Raw genomic sequence first — 6,000 nt, 5'->3', positions numbered from 1 at the left:
CTGCCGGGGAAACTTCCCTCACGGAGGGGGAAATCGTCACAATCATCATCACCAACACTTCTCTCATCGGAGGGGACTCATCACTATCAACATCTTCATCAGCACCATCTCATCTCCAAACCCTTGTTCATCTCTTGTAACCAATATCCGTCTCGCGACTCCGATTGGTACTTGTAAGGTTGCTAGTAGTGTTAATTACTCTTTGTAGTTGATGCTAGTTGGATTACTTGGTGGAAGATTATATGTTCAGATCCTTGATACTATTCAATACCTCTCTCGTCATGAATATAATTATGCTTTGCGAGTAGTCACTTTTTTCTTGAGGACATGGGATAAGTCATGCTATAAGTAGTCATGTGAATTTGGTATTTGTTCGATATTTTGATGCGTTGTATGTTGTTTTTCCTCTAGTGGTGTTATGTGAACGTCAACTACATAACACTTCTCCATTATTTGGGCCTAGAGGAAGGCATTGGGAAGTAGTAAGTAGATGATGGGTTGCTAGAGTGACAGAAGATTAAACCCTAGTTTATGCGTTGCTTCGTAAGGGGCTGATTTGGATCCACTAGTTTAATGCTATGGTTAGACTTTGTCTTAATTCTTCTTTCGTAGTTGCGGATACTTGCGATAGGGGTTAATCATAAGTGGGATGTTTGTCCAAGTAAGGGCAGCACCCAAGCACCGGTCCACCCACATATCAAACTATCAAAGTAGCGAATGCGAATCATATGAACTTGATGAAAACTAGCTTGACACAAATTCCCATGTGTCCTCGGGAGCGCTTTACCTCCTATAAGAGTTTGTCCAGGCTTGTCCCTTGCTTCAAAAGGGATTGGTCCATTTCGCTGCACCTTCGTTACTATTGTTACTTGCTACTTGCTACGAATCATCTTATATCACAACTACCTGTTACCAATAATTTCAGTGCTTGTAGAGAATACCTTGCTGAAAACCACTTGTCAGATCCTTTTGCTCCTCGTTGGGTTTGACACTCTTACTTATCGAAAGGACTACGATAGATCCCCTACACTTGTGGGTCATCAAGACTCTTTTCTGGCGCCGTTGCCGGGGAGTGAAGCGCCTTTGGTAAGGAAACATTTATACAGTGTGCTGAAATTTATTGTCACTTGTTACTAGGGAAACTAATCCTTTGAGGAGCTTGTTCGGGGTATCTTCACCTCGAACGGAAGCACAAGGAGTTTCTCCTCAACCTGCTGCACCTACTGAAAATATTTCTATGAATTTCCTTCGGGTATGCTTGAGAAACTGCTGCTAATCCTTTTACAGGAGATGGAACATCACATCCCGACTTGCATCTAATCTATGTAGATGAAGTTTGTGGTTTATTTAAGCTTGCAGGTTTTCCCGAGGATGAGGTCCAGAAGAAGGTCTTTCCCTTATCTTTGAGGGATAAAGCATTGACATGGTATAGGCTATCTGATGATACTAGATCATGGAACTACAACCGATTGAAATTGGAATTTCATCAAAAGTTTTATCCTATGCATTTGGTACATCGTGATCGGAATTATATTTATAATTTTTGGCCTCATGACAGAGAAAGTATCGCTCAAGCTTGGGGAGGCTTAAATCAATGTTATATTCATGCCCCAACCATGAGCTCTCGAGAGAACTTATCATTCAGAACTTCTATGCTCGGCTTTCTCAAGATGATCGCACCATGCTTGACACTTCTTGTACTGGTTCTTTTATGAAGGGAGATACTGACTTCAAATGGAACTTATTGGAAATAATTAAACGCAACTTTGAATATTTGGAGTTTGATGAAGATAAGGAGTCAGGTATGAATTTCAAGTTTGATTGCGTTAAATCCTTTGTCGAAACAAATACTTTTTGTGATTTTAGCGCTAAATATGGACTTGACTCTAAGATAGTAGCTTCATTGTGTGAATCATTTGCTTCTCATATTGATCTCCCTAAAGATAAGTGGTTTAAATATCATCCTCCCTTAGAAGTCAATGTAGTTAATCCCAACCCAGTTGAAGAGAAAGTCATTGCTTATAATGATCCTATTGTTCTCAGTGCTTACATTGAGAAACCACCTTTCCCTGTTAGGATAAAGGATCATTCTAAAGCTTCAACTGTGATACGTAGGGGTTACATTAGAACACCTATACCCCCTGAGCAAATTAGAGTTGAACCTAGCATTGCTATTATCAAAGATCTCCTGTCCGACAATGTTGATGGCCATGATATTCACTTCGGTGAAGATGCTGCTAGAATTGCTAAACCACATGCTAGAGACAAACATAGGCCGGTTGTTGGCACGCCTGTTCTTTCTGTTAAGATGGGAGATCATTGTTATCATGGTTTATGTGACGTGGGTGCTAGTGTTAGTGCAATACTTCAATCTTTATATGATGAAATTAAAGACGAGATTGCACCTGTTGGGATTGAACCTATTGATGTCACTATTCAGCTTGCCAATAGAGATACTATCTGCCCTTTGGGAATTGTTAGAGATGTTGAAGTCTTGTGTGGTAAAATGAAGTATCCTGCTGATTTTCTTGTTCTGGCTACCACACGAGATAGCTTTTGTCCCATCATATTTGGCAGACCTTTTCTCAATACTGTCCATGCTCATATTGAGTGTGAGAAGAAAATTGTTACTGTTGGCTTTGAAGGTGTGTCACATGAGTTCAATTTCTCCAAGTTTGGTAGACAAACTCATGAAAAAGAGTTGTCTAGTAAGGATGAAATTATTGCTCTAGCTTCTATTGTTGTGCCTCCTACTAATCCTTGAGTGCAATACTTGCTTGAGCATGAAACTGATATGCATATGGATGAAAGGAATGAGATAGATAGAGTTATCTTTGAACAACATCCTATCCTTAAGAATAATTTGCCTGTTGAACTGCTTGGAGATCCACCCCCACCAAAGGGTGATCCTGCGTTCGAGCTTAAACAGTTGCCTGATACTCTTAAGTATGCTTATCTTGATGAAAAAGAGATATATCCTGTTATTATTAGTGCTAGCCTCTCTAAGCATGAAGAAAAGAAGTTACTAAAAACTCTGAGGAAGCACCGTGCTGCTATTGGATATACTCTTGATGATCTTAAGGGAATTAGTCCCACTCTTTGCCAGCACAAAATTAAAACCGATCCTGATTACAAACCAGTTGCCGATCATCAACGGAGATTAAATCCTAAGATGAAAGAGGTAGTACGAAAAGAAATACTAAATCTCCTGAAAGCAGGTATTATCTATCCTGTTGCTCATAGTGATTGGATAAGTCCGATACATTGCGTCCCTAAGAAGGGAGGTATTACTGTTGTCCCATAGAGGATTATTAATGGCTATAGGATGGTGATCGATTTTAGGAAATCGAATAAGGCCACTAGGAAATATCATTACCCTTTGCCTTTTATCGACCAAATGCTAGAAAGACTGTCTAAACACACACACTTCTGCTTTCTAGATGGTTATTCTGGTTTCTCCCTAATACCAGTTGCACAATCTGATCAGGAGAAAACCACTTTCACCTGCCCTTTCGGTACCTTTTCTTACAGACGTATGCCTTTTGGCTTATGTAATGCACCTGCTACCTTTCAAAGATGTATGATGGGTATATTCTTTGACTTTTGTGAAAATATTGTTGAGGTTTTCATGGATGACTTCTTTGTTGATGATTGCCTCAGCAACCTTGATCGAGTGTTGCAGAGATGTAAAGATACCAATCTTGTCTTGAATTGGGAGAAGTGCCACTTTATGGTTAACGAAGGCATCGTCTTAGGACATAAAATTTCTGAAAGAGGTATTGAAGTCGATAAGGCTAAGGTTGATGCGATCGAGAAAATGCCATGCCCTACAGATATCAAAGGTATAAGAAGTTTCCTTGGTCATGCTGGTTTCTATAGAAGGTTCATTAAGGACTTTTCTAAGATTTCTAGGCCTCTTACCAATCTCTTGCAAAAGGATATTGCTTTTGTTTTTGACGATGATTGTGAGGAAGCCTTCGAAATACTTAAAAAGGCCTTGATAACTGCGCCTATTGTTCAACCACCTGATTGGAACTTACCTTTTGAAATCATGTGTGATGCTAGTGATTATGTTGTTGGTGCTGTTCTAGGACAAAGAGTTGATAAGAAGTTGAATGTTATTCATTCTGCTAGTAAAACTCTAGACAGTGCCCAAAAAACTATGCTACTACTGAAAAGGAATTTTCAGCAGTCGTGTTTGCATGTGAAAAGTTCAGATCTTACATAGTTGATTCCAAAGTCACTATTCACACTGATCACGCTGCTATTACGTATCTCATGGAAAAGAAAGATGCTAAACCTAGAATTATCAGATGGGTTCTCTTGCTACAAGAATTTGATTTGCATGTTGTTGATAGGAAGGGTGCTGAAAACCCCGTAGCAGATAACTTGTCTAGGTTGGAGAATGTTCTTGATGACCCCCAACCTATTGATGATAGCTTTCCTGAAGAGCAATTGAATGTCATCAATGCTTCACGTACTACACCTTGGTATGCTGATTATGCGAACTATATCGTTGCCAAATATATACCACCTAGTTTCACATACCAGCAAATGAAGAAATTCTTCTTTGATTTGAGACATTACTTTTGGGATGATCCTCACCTTTATAAGGAAGGAGTAGATGGTGTTATTAGATGTTGTGTACCTGAACATGAACAGGGACAGATCCTACAGAAGTGTCACTCCGAGGCTTACGGAGGACACCATGCGGGAGATAGAACTGCACACAAGGTATTGCAATCAGGTTTCTATTGGCCCACTCTCTTCAAGGATGCTCGTAAATTTGTCTTGTCTTGTGACGAATGTCAAAGAATAGGTAATATCAACAAACGTGAGGAAATGCCTATGAATTACTCACTTGTCATTGAACCATTTGATGTTTGGGGTTTTGATTACATGGGACCTTTTCCAAAATCCAACGGGTATACTCATATCCTAGTTGCTGTTGATTACGTTACTAAGTGGGTAGAAGCTATCCCAACTAGTAGTGCTGATCACAACACCTCTATCAGGATTCTTAAAGAAGTTATTTTCCCTAGATTTGGGGTCCCAAGATATCGAATGAGTGATGGTGGTTCACATTTCATTCATGGTGCTTTCCGTAAAATGCTTGCTAAGTATGATGTCAACCATAGAGTTGCATCTCCCTATCACCCTCAGTCGAGTGGTCAAGTAGAGCTAAGTAATAGAGAGATTAAACTAATTCTGCAAAAGACTGTCAATAGGTCTAGAAAGAATTGGTCTAAGAAGCTCGATGATGCACCGTGGGCTTATAGAACTGCTTATAAGAATCCCGTGGGCATGTGTCCGTGCAAAATGGTTTACGGTAAAGCATGTCATTTACCTCTTGAGCTAGATCATAAGGCTTATTGGGAAATCAAAGAGCTCAACTTTGATTTCAAACTTGCTGGTGAGAAGAGGTTATTTGATATAAGATTGCTTGATGAATGGAGAGCTCAGGCATATGAAAATGCCAAGTTGTTCAAAGAGAAAGTTAAGAGGTGGCATGATAAAAGGATACAAAAACGTGAGTTCAGTGTAGGTGATTATGTCTTGCTATATAATTCTCGTTTAAGTTTTTTTGCAGGCAAGCTTCTCTCTAAATGGGAAGGTCCTTACATTGTTGAGGAAGTATATTGTTCCGGTGCCATCAAGATCAACAACACGGAAGGTAATTTTTCGAGAGTGGTAAATCGGCAAAGAATCAAGCATTATATCTCACGTACTGCCATAAATGTTGAAAGCAATATTATCAATACCATAACTCCGGAGGAGTACATAAGGGATATTTATCAGCCTGTTTCAGACTCCGAAAACGAAGAGGTATGTGATTCGGTAAGTAAACCGACTCCAAAAAATTTCCAGTAGGAATTTTTCTCCTTTTGGAATTTTTAGAAAATTAGAAAAATTTAAAGTAGTCCGGAAAGCGCACTAGGAGGCGACAAGCGTGCCAGGCGCAGGCCACCCCCTGGCTGCGCCTAGGGGGCTTGTGACCAC

Source organism: Hordeum vulgare, chromosome 3H (assembly GCF_904849725.1).
Source record: "Hordeum vulgare subsp. vulgare chromosome 3H, MorexV3_pseudomolecules_assembly, whole genome shotgun sequence".
Classification (NCBI taxonomy): Eukaryota; Viridiplantae; Streptophyta; class Magnoliopsida; order Poales; family Poaceae; genus Hordeum; species Hordeum vulgare.
The sequence above is the reverse complement of the archived record's forward strand: the minus strand, read 5'-3'. Positions refer to the sequence as shown.